The following is an 11,309-nucleotide window of genomic DNA, read 5'->3' on the forward strand; positions in this document are numbered from 1 at the left end:
AAAGATCAGCAGGAAGTCGATGATATGGTAGACCTTGACATTTTTGTCAGTGGTACAGCGACTAAAGAAATTCTAAAGAAAAATCATCTTGTCAACTTCCTCAAACTAGAAATGTATTTAGACTGCAATATAGCTCTAATGCCCAGCTTGCAGAATTGCAGAATTTTCCAATTTGGTGTTGCTCCAGGTTAAAAAACATACCAGCTGAAAAATGTGAATTGGAATCATTTGCCATCCGTTCCTAATATAATGACTGATTTCCCACTCTGGATTCAGCAAGCTGCAGGCAATGGGTTTGAACTGAGTCCAGGTGGAAGGCGGCCAGACATATTAAATTTAAGGCCTCCGTTGCACAACTCCCTACAGAAATTGTGCAAATAATGTAGCTGAAGTGCTTTCTGCATGCTGTGTAACCCAACTCTTTTGGCAACCCCATTAATTTCTTGCCCTTTTCTATAGTATGCACAGTTAGGAAATACACTAAAAGGTGACAGAAACCATAATAGAATCTGTCAGGTATTACATTCAAGATGTTATCCTCTTCATTTTCAGTTTAGAAAAATTATTTTTCAAAAGAGTCCTCATGAAGCTAGGATATAATTACTCCTCAGTGCTATTTCCCTTTTGTTAATACTACTAAGGACTGTAAGATATAAGCCCAACCCCAGAGCTGAGCTATTCTATATTTATGTTGTGTTCTACAAAGCTAAATATAAATATATACCCAAGCTTATTAAACACTGGCCCAGTTAATGCAAAACAGCTTTTGATTGTACCACTTTAAATTGGACCACCATTGTACACAGCTTTGTTTCGTGTGAATTCTCACACAGTCTGTGGAGACGGAGCTTTCATGCACACTCACCTGCTGCTTGTGCCTTTCCTCAAAAGAAGGTCGTGAGGCAAGGATTACTTCTGAGGGTAAATAAGGTTCATTTAATCCAAGATTTGAGGTAACTCCAGTTTTAGTCTTTACAAAGATGGAGGTGTTGATGTTGTCCAGGTTCCAGGGAGATAGTAATGCCAAGAACGACATGCCAAATTCTACCCAAGTCATCTAAAACCAGGGCTTGTCAGAAGGAACAAATATGTTAGGTAGATGGTTTTTTTTTTCCCCAAATGGAAATATTTTAGAGGTGTCTTCTACACTATTCTTTTTAACTTCTGAATTCTTTTTAAATTGCACACTGGGAACCAAGGGCTAGTTCACTATTTGGCAAATGAATTCTAACATATGACTTGGAAGTCAAATTGGCAAAAAGGGGTGCGCTGACTTGGTACAGTACCAATGGTGTTATGAGCACCTGAAAAACCCCAGTGAAGATTGTATTACAGGTGCTAGGAGGATTTAGCAGGGCATTGGGAGCTGAAGAAATGAGTCAGAGTGATTTTATTAGGCAACATACAGTCAGAGTTGAATTCTGCTTTTGTTTTCTAGATTTTGATTTCTAAATGTTTCCTTAGAGCAGTCAACTTGGTTTAAATAGAACTGAACAAACTCGGCTCCAGGAATTAGTAACCAATTTGCTTTTAAGTGTCATATTTCATGTTACACTTAACAGGTATCACATGTTTTTAGTTGGTCTTTTCTGCATATTGACGCTGGCTTACAGGGAGAGGAATTCAAATAATAAAGCACCGAGATGCTTAGAGCTTGTACCATAAATCATGCTTCACTATAACATCAGTGTGTGTTTAGGATATAATTATGTAGCATGTCATAAAATATTTGTATGTGTGTATGTGTCATTCATGTCTGAAAACACTCTTTTGGGGGCAGCAGTCTAGTTGTGGCCTGTCGACCTAAGGAAAAACATCTGGCAATTAAATGGGAACAAAATGTAGGGTTAATTGATATGGGAAGACTAATAGGAATCTGGCTGTGCTTGGGATCAGAATGTGACCTCTGAGATATCATGACTTGGAAACTGGAAAACATTTTAGATCTTTCACTCGAAAAAATATTTAAAGTGGCAGCACATGCCAGAGTTAATCGGTGTCAAAATGTATTACTCCACATCTTACTCTTACATGTAAGTAAAGGAATAAAAATAAGTTTGCCCTTTTGTTATTGATTGGATTGAGTCCTCCCCAGATTCATATGTTGAAGCCCCAACCTCCAATATGACTGCATTTGGAGATAGGGCTTTGAAGCAAGTTATTAAGGTTAAATGAAGTCATAAGTGTGGGCCCTATTCAAATAGGACTGATGTCCTTATAAGAAAAGGAAGAGATGCCAGGGATACACACACAGAGAAAAGAACATGTGAGGACACGGGGAGAAAGCAGTTCTGTATAATCCGAAGTGAGAAGCCTCAGAAGAGCCCCATCCTGCCAACACCTTGATCTTGGATTTTCAGCCTCCAGAACTGTGAGAAAATTAATTTCTGTCATTTAAGCCTCCCAGTCTGTTGTAGTTTGTTATGACAGCCCTAGCAGACTAATATACTTTTGTCTAGTAGCTTGAAAATAGAGTCTAAGGTACTATGGGTAAATAAAATGCATTGGGGTATACGTGGTGTCAGAACAGTCATCTTGTATTCTTGTGGATTTTCTGGAGGCAGATACAGCTCTAGCAGCTGGCTAGAAAGTCTTCTGATAGTATCGGAAGTGGCTGCAACAGTCATTAAAGTAGAGTGGATATCTGTTGTTTTGCTTGCCCATCTTCCTTCTTCTTCCCATCTAATATCGCTATAGCGTTTCTGTGAGGGATGACCCCTCCCTTACCTTAATCCGCATGATGTGTGTGGCTAACCCCTCCCCATGGCTCCAAGCTGGGCAGGTGACTCAGACCTGGCCTGGAGTATAGCAGCCTCTTGCCAGAATGATTATTTAGGAGTGGATGTGTGACAATCACAGTTACTTAGCATCAGCCCACACACTTTTCCTGGAACTCTTCGAAAAAGAGACATGTACTTTCTGCTGGATTTACTAATATGATAGGTATAAGCCTGGAGCAGCTGGTGTCCGTTTCTCAGAGAATCAAGTCAAAACAGAGGAAGCCCAAATCAAGAGGAGGAGAAAGGTGTATTTCCGATAGCATTCTTAGAGAACAACGTTAAGCCATCCCTGGGCCTAAACTAGGACTTTCCCATTACTAGAGCCAATGAGTCAGTCTGTTTTTACATAAGCCCGTTAAAATGGGGTTTGTGGCTTTTAGAGCCCAAAGGGATATTTTGATTATCATTGTGTCTGAAGATTAAAAGAGAAATTTAAAATTTTGACTCAAATGCCCTTTCCTTTCTTTCAACTCATTCAATCTTCTGTTAAGCTTATGTTAAGGCGAGCTCAGGTTCCATATTCTCTGTGGACAGCATCTTTCTATGGTCTCTCACCTCTTTGTATGGGTCTTAAGGTTCCCAGCACATGCTACCATGCCCTTTTGTGTCTCTGAGTGTATCAGTCTGAAAACCCACAACCGAGAGCCTCTGGAAAATTACCAATGAGACTATCCTTTGTAGTTTAGTGGGTTGGTCCATTGAGAAGATGGAAATGGAAGGCTGTCACTGGACTGAAAAAGTTCCTCAGGGCCTGCATGAGCTACATAGCAATTCAAGGTAAAGGGGGTCATGGTGGTAGAACACAGCTGGTCAATTACTTGGCTATTGAGTAGGAGAAAGCAGGAGTTAAAGGCTACTTTAATCACTTATTTGTAGTTTACTAATTTAGTGGGTTGATTTGTGCCCCTCCCTCACCAAAATTTATGCCCATCTGGAACTGCAGAATGTGACCTTATTTTGACATAGGGTCTTTGTAGATGTAATTAGTCAAGGATCTCAAGATGAAATCATTCTGGACTTGGGTGGGTTTGGAACCCAATAACTTGTGTGCTTCTGAGAGAGGAGAGGACATAGAAACCTAGGCAAGAAGGCCATGTGAAGAGAGAGGCAGAGGCTGGGGTTATGCTTGACCATTAGCCAAGGAACACCAGGAGCCATGAGAAGTTGGAAGAGGCGAAGAAGGATTTTTTCCTACAGCCTTGGGAAAGAACATGGCCCAACCCGAATTTTAGACTTTTGGCTCCAGTGGTATGAGAAAATAAAATTCCTATTGTTTTAAGACTCCAAATTTCTGGTAATTTGTTATGGTGTCATAGGAAACTGGTATATTAGTGAACCTGTAAGTGTGAGAAAATGTAAAGGAAGCTGAAAATTCGAAGAGATGACTTTGCTAGAGTAGGGAGAGTTCATGTCAAACTTCATTAGCATTGAGATCACAAAGAACAGTACTATTCTGCATGTAAGTTCTACTTTGTGCCTTTAATCCTAATTAATCAGATGCTGACAAGGCTGATATGTCACCTGCTGGCTATTTCCAGTCAGGAAAAGCAGAGACTTACTGAGCTCTTTGCACTTTTCTGAGAAAGGGAAGGAATATAAAAATATGGAACACAGTGATTTTACGATGGATATTCTGCGGTGCGCGCTGGCATCATGACAATTTGGCCATCTGCTTCATGGAGGTAGTCCAGCTCCATCAAAGAGACAGTATAATTTCTGTCACTTCTTAAAAAAGCATCCTTGTAACACAACAGTCATTTAGTGAGTTCATTGTGTGGCGGTGTAAATGTTGGTGATTAGGATCACTATCCATCCTGGTTTGTCTTGGACAGTCCCAATTTATGGATGCTGTCTCAGCATACTTCATTATAGCCATTCCCTGTTTTACGTTGAAAAGTGCCCCTGTTTGGATGATAAATTATATAGCAAGTGTAGTTATGACACAACCCTTTATTTTTTTTAAAAAAAAGCTCAAAAACTTTGCAAAATTGATTTACTTTCCTTTTCTTGACAACCCCATGAGATTACTTAAATGTTTTGGAAACAGAGATTATTATTATTTTTTTTTTTTGAGGGAGTTTTGCTCAGGAATGAGAAAAGGGAAGTTTGTAATTGATTTGTTTCCTAAAGACCGCCTCCCCGACCCCTGTCTCTGCCCCACATTCCTCCCCTACCTGCTTTTTGCTTTGGCCATCATAGCAGTGCCTCTATCCAATGAAAGGAATTTGGCTGCTTCAGCAGTGTGACCAACTGCACACAGCCATGTCTGCAAAGCAGGTGTAAGCTGGCATTCTGCCCAAGCCTGGCCAGACAGCTTCATAAATCCTGCCCTTACCGCAGCCCCAAATTACTTTTCATGACACAAAGCCAAGCTGTGTTATTCACCTAATGCCCCGATTTACAGTTCCCAAGACAAAAGAACATACAGATAGAGTTTCAGGGCTCTGTTTGCCTTCACGTTTATCTAAAGGTTAGTTTCAGGTCAAGCTCAAGAAACCTGACAAATGGTGGTGAATAAACCTAAAAATAAATTAAGTGCAAGTGGGAAACTTAAGCATTCCTTGTTCTTGTGCCAAAAGAAAACTCAACCCAATTTACATTCTTTTAATATCTGAAACAAGCAGCTGTTCTCTTATTTGTGGCATACTGGGGGATTATTGTGCTCCTCTTCAGTTCATATGCATATGCATGCATGTGCTTATACATAAGGCACACACATATACACGCACGCATACACACACACACCCACACGTCGGCACAGCCCCTATGTAGTATTCTTGTGTCTGCAAGGACTAGTTACATCGTGAGAAAAGTGCTTGTCTGATAGAGAGTTGTGGTGGCCCTGTAGTGCCATCCAATGTCCTCCTAGGCCCAGGAATACTAGGACTTCCGAGTAAGAAATCTCATGACTCTAAGGACAAGAAAATCAGATGTAGAAAGGCAGGTACTAAGAAACAGAGCTGCTCATATATCATTTCCATGAGGGTGAGGGCCAAGCACTTAACCTGAAGAATTCTTCTTGCCGAGGCTTGGGACTAAAGAACAATAATGTGCTAGAGGCAACTCACACCTTCCATGAATACTTAGTTTGTAAATTCATTTCTTTGTTTAGGTTTTTAAAAATAGATACATTTGTATTTCCAGGCCACCATTCTTACTCACCTGTATCTCTCTTTAGTCTCTCTCTAGCTCCCTCCTTCTCACCAACCCCATTCTCAGGAGGCATTCAGGTGATATGTGAGAAATATGATATAATTAGTAATATAGTTTTAATGCTTTTTCTGATTTTATAAAAGCAAAGAAATGGAGCCCTGGAAATGAGTGAGCCTCTGAAATTGAAAATGCCTTTGCATAACCTCAGGATACAGAGAAAGTTTGTGGCCAAGACGCTCACTCCTGAGGGGCCACTAGGACAGCATTTAACTCTCCAGGCTCAGTAAAGGGTGTGTCTAGGAAAAACAATGGACGGCAACAAAAGTCTACCATCCCTGCTTCAGAAAACTATAACGAACATTGAAATCTATCCTACTTCTTTTTTTTTTTTCTAGATATAAACTTGCTCTATGATGTAAAATTTCCCTTCTCATTCCATCCTTATTGTTCTATTCACAGGATTGGAGCGAAAGTCTCAATAAAAGAATAAGATATTTCTAGAGAATAAAGTCATTGATCCCATCCAGATTTCACAGTGGGTTTATAGATTCCAGCTGCCTCTGTTAGAGAATTACAGAATAATCCCCAGGTTTTTCCTAAAGCCCAAGTCAAGTAAAATCTACCACTGTCAAACTTCTGAATGCAGAGGAAGTGTGCTACATGACTGCATTTTAGTGATGGCTTTGACAAATCTGCCATATGGCATCTGGACAATTGAGGTAAAAAGAAGTTTGTTGAGTGAATGACTTAGGGAACAATTCATCCTATTGGCACTGTTAGCAGTCATATTTGCTCTATCCACAACCTCTCAGCTCTCCTGCACATGCTCACGGGGTCCTGCTGCAAGGCTATTTGTCTGTTCTTCTAACAGCTTACCTTGATCCACGAATAGTCCAGGCCAGAAGTGCTGGGATTCCATTCCTCTAGGAGCAGCCCTCGGCCAATGGCATACGGGAGTTGGAGGATAAATACCCCAGGGGGGAGAAAGGAGATATGTTTTGCATAGGCTCCCAGCCATCCGCAGCAAGATCACATCCCCATTGCCCAGGACCATAACTTGCTCAACAGTGCCAACTTGAATGGCTTCTTTGCTTTCCTGGCTCATTCCCCTCATCCCCTTTCAGGTGCTTCTTGAATCCTCTCACAAATAAAGTTCTTGTATTCAAACCCCTGTTTGGGGTCAGCTTCTGGAAGACTCAACCTAAGAATTACCAACGTGAGGTTTTGTGAAAAGGCAAGGTGAGCCTATGGGAATTACATACCTTGCTTTGGGGAAGCAGTCCGCACGGGGGATTGGAAAGTGGCACAGAGGATGTTGTCCAGAAGTATTCAAGTAGATACCCAGGAGTTGTAGGACGTTAACCTCCAGATCCAAGTGTGCTATGAAATGTGTAGTATGTGTGTTGCGTGTGCATGTGCAAGTGGTGGAGGAGGCGGTGGATGGAAGGGAGAAACTATGTAAGGATTTCTCGCCTTCCATTATTAGGATTATGAGTGGGAAGACAAAGTGTTGCTTTGAGATTTGTCTGTGTGTTTGAAAAGGCGGTTGAATGTTATTAATGTATTCCAGGAAGTACCGAACACCAACTTGAAGCTTTTATCAGCTTTCTTTGCTCTAATTCTAAAGCAAAAATGCCTTCCCTCCAAATACTCTATTAAAAGAACATATGAAATTAATGAAACATATCATTACTTTTACAATGGCCAAATTGTAGATTTGTCACAGTACAGAGACAGAAACTCATTAAGCCATTGTGTTTCTGCTTCACATTTTATAGTGTATTAAAAGAAAAGAATTTTCCAAACCTACCAAACCTTTTTTCCTATTGTCTCTCTGAAACTTCTTTTATAGTTCATGCTGCAAATCATCTGACTTATCTCTCTGTGCCTATAGTACAGTGAAACAGAAATTAAGAATAGCTGTGGCTGAAAACAAGAATCTCAATTTGGGGTTGTGAATTTCACAGTTTATTTGAGAAGTAGGATAGAGTTGACAAGTCTTACATCTTTTAAAAGCAGATGTGGACAACAGCATTCTTCTTTATCAACTCGTCAGAGCCCTTCCCTCATATCTTTCAGGGAAGCTGAATTATTCATTCCATTGGCTTTGGGCATTTTAGCAAACGTCAGCACAGTTGCAGTGTGAAGCCAAGCTGATCAGTTCAGATACCTACGCATTATACTGAACAATGCTGTGTCTTTTGAGTGGATGGTATGAATACAGGAAAGAATGGTATGAGAAATCAAGTGTGAATTAAGGTAGAATCTGTCAGTTCTCCTTTCAAACTCCATCCCTACACTTAACTGCATTTGAACTCTTTGAAAGAATATGAAAATCTCACGCCTATTCAAACCAATGCTCCTTAGTTGCTTTTTTTTTTTTAAATTAGCCTATATTTTTAAAAGTGTTTCACAGGGAATTTGACATGAATTATTTTTAAATATCCACAAACTTTTTTCACTTAAAATTTCTCATGAGGCACTTGATGAAAATAGTATATTTATGACCTTAATCATGGAGCTTTGTTCTTCTTGCCTTATTCTGAAAAGTCATATAGAAAATGACCTGTTGAGGGAGAGAAATACATTTCCTTTGGTCCTTTCCCACCTTCTCTAAGTCACTGTTTGTATCAGGCAAGGTTTTCCAGAGAAACTTACTTTCTCTCTCTCTCTCTCTCTCTCTCTCTCTCTCTCTCTCTCTATATATATATATATATATATATATATATACACACACACACACACGCGCGCGCGCACACACACACACACATACACATACACACACATAATCACACATATATATATACACACATATATACACGTGTGTGTGTATATATATTATATGTAATCTATATATGTGCACATGGAGAAAGAGAAAGGAAGGGAGGGAGGGAAAGAAGAAGGAGGAAGGAGAATAAGAGAAGAAAAGAAGGAGAGAAGGAAGGAAGGATTTAAATTGGCTCATATGACTGTAGGAGCCAACAAGTTTAAATTCTGTAGGGTAGGCCAGCATGTTGGAAACTTAGGCAGGATTTATGTAATAGTCTTGAGACAAAGTTTTTTCTTATCTAGGAAACCTCAGTTTTTACTCTAAAAATCTTGAACTAACTGGATGAGGCCTGTCCTCACACATCATGGAGGATAGTCTGCTTTACTTCAAGTCAACTGATCATAAATGTTAATCATTCCTACAAAATGTCTTCACAGCAACATCAAAATTAGTGTTTGATCAAGCAGCTGGGCACCATAGCCTAGCCAAGTCGATACATAAAATTAGCCATCATACCCCTCAAAAGGAAACCATTGCCTTCATGTTTTATGTTATATTGAAGAACATGGTATTTCGAATGAGAGAGACTTGTATTCAAAATCCAGGTCTGCCACTTACTATACGGCCTTGAGCAAGTGTAAAAACTTTTTGAGGAGTAGTTTTTTATTTATAAAATTCTGCATATCAATTAAGATTAGTTCTGTTTCAAGATATAGAAAAAAACAATGCAGTCAGACTCAAGAAAAGAAAGGGGGAATAGATTGGCTCAAGTGGCCAAAAATTTGAGGTGTTGGCATGAATTCAGGATTCACTATGATCCAGGGCCCAAACGATGTTGTGGAGACTCTGTCAGGATCTTGTTTCTCTCTTTCATGTCTCAGCTCTCTTTGTTTTGGTTCCATTCCCTTAAGGCTGTGCCCCTCTGGTGGCAAGCCATTTCTGTCAGCTTCAACCTATAACCTTCCAAGTTAAAGATCATTCAACAGCACTTTTCTGTTCTCTCAAGACATGCCCATCCCTGGCTACTTCCTGTATGTAGGGCATAGAGTGTTTGGCATAGCCAGCCTTGGTCACAAGCTCCATTTCCTGGAGCTGAGGATAGTGCTCCATCCAAACAGATGGACTGAGATTAGGGAGTGGTGGTTGGATCTCCAATCAAAATTGTGAGCCTGCTTATTTGAAAAAGGGAGATAGATGCTAGGAAGCAAAAGAAATGTGCACTGCATGATGATTTTAGTACTTGACCCTCAGGGTGGTTATCAGGATTCAATATGTGTTTTTAAGGCCCCTGCAGCATAGAAAAATTCAATGAGAGGCTGTTGCTGTTTTTGGAATGCTGCATTATGACAGGAATGGATACACGTATTTTAGAAAAAACATTTCAGATGCATTTTTTAAATGATGAGCTATTAGGGGCTTTGTCTTACTTTTATTTAAAGATGGCCACCATCATCTTGGTATATCATTTGTGTGTAATCAACCTGTCCTAAAGAGAATGAATAGAACTGATTGGACATGAAATTTTGGCAAATTAAAGTGATAGTAGAGGATAATTTTTAGTTGAAATTGAAATGAAGAGAGTTCAAAGAAGGAAAAAAATGAACCATAATGGGAATTCTGAAAGGTTCTATAATCAGCTTATCTTGAGCAAAAGAATTAGAGCAATTAATGGAACAGATTGGCTCATGTGGTAAACTTAAACACAATGCTTACCACTCTCAGTTTTTTTCTTTCTTTCTTTTAGTTATATGTCCCAATTTTTTTCCCTTCTCCTGTCCAACTTCTCTTTCAGGATTTTTAAAATATTTCATTTCAATAACACTTTTGGACTTATCAATGGCACCTGTAGTTGTCACTTAATCTCATTTTTCCTCAGGGAAAAGGTAGGTGTATGTGTGTGTGTGTGTCTGTGTGTTTGTGTGTCCGTGTGTGCCTGTGTCTATCCGTCTGTGTGTCTGTACTGGTGATGGGATGGGGTGATATTAGAGATATTAGAGTTAGAGATTCTGGAAATAGAAATTATTCTATTGTCAGTATTATTTTGAGTAAATTGGAATGAGAAGAGAGGATAGGTAAGAATATTTCTAAAAATCAGCTGTGGCAGTCCAGGCATCCAGCAAAACCTTAGACCCTCACTTTGACTGAGCCCAAGAGGGTTAAGTGTTATTGTTAATGTGAAATAGGAGGAGTGTGTTTTAAAACTTGATCTACAGGAAGGAACGAGGAAATCACGTTTAGAACAACAGGGAAGAATGTGAGGTGGCAAAAGACAGTTGATTCCTGGGAAGGATTTTAAATTGCCACAGAAAGCCTTTGCCAAGGCATTTCTGAATACTTTTTTCAAATCATTCTAATTTATATTTTTCCCCAAGTTTTTGAAAGTTGTGGACATTTGCACAGTCAGGTGTTTTTTTCTGCTGTGCCAGTAGCCTGTTGGACAGTCGAGGGTTGCTTCTGCTTCCTGGGTTGCTGGTGCCCGCGTTCAGTGGGATGGGGAAGCAGGGGTATTGAAATACTATTTTGAAAAAAAAAAAACAGATTTATGGACAAATATTTAGAAGTAGATAAAATCTAAGTCCTCCCAACCTTGGCAGATCTCCATATAC

The sequence above is a fragment of the Rousettus aegyptiacus genome, unplaced genomic scaffold (genome assembly GCF_014176215.1).
Source record: "Rousettus aegyptiacus isolate mRouAeg1 unplaced genomic scaffold, mRouAeg1.p scaffold_m13_p_8, whole genome shotgun sequence".
Lineage (NCBI taxonomy): Eukaryota > Metazoa > Chordata > Mammalia > Chiroptera > Pteropodidae > Rousettus > Rousettus aegyptiacus.